The following is a 237-nucleotide window of genomic DNA, read 5'->3' on the forward strand; positions in this document are numbered from 1 at the left end:
TCTTTTTTTTTTTTTTTTTCAGCGTCAGACTTCATTAAGTGACTTTATTTTCATGTTGCTCAAATAGGAAATAAAGATACGCGCCCCTCGCCCCCCAATAAATCTCCTATTAACTATCCTTCCCTGCAGCCCAAGGGGAGGGGGAGGCTCGCTCTTCTCCCTGTTTCACATCAAAAAATGACTATTTTTGAAAAGAAAGTCTATTGCCTGCTTTAGCCAGTGCGGAAATGCAATTTC

Source organism: Calidris pugnax, unplaced genomic scaffold, assembly GCF_001431845.1.
Source record: "Calidris pugnax isolate Ruff unplaced genomic scaffold, ASM143184v1 scaffold324, whole genome shotgun sequence".
NCBI lineage: Eukaryota > Metazoa > Chordata > Aves > Charadriiformes > Scolopacidae > Calidris > Calidris pugnax.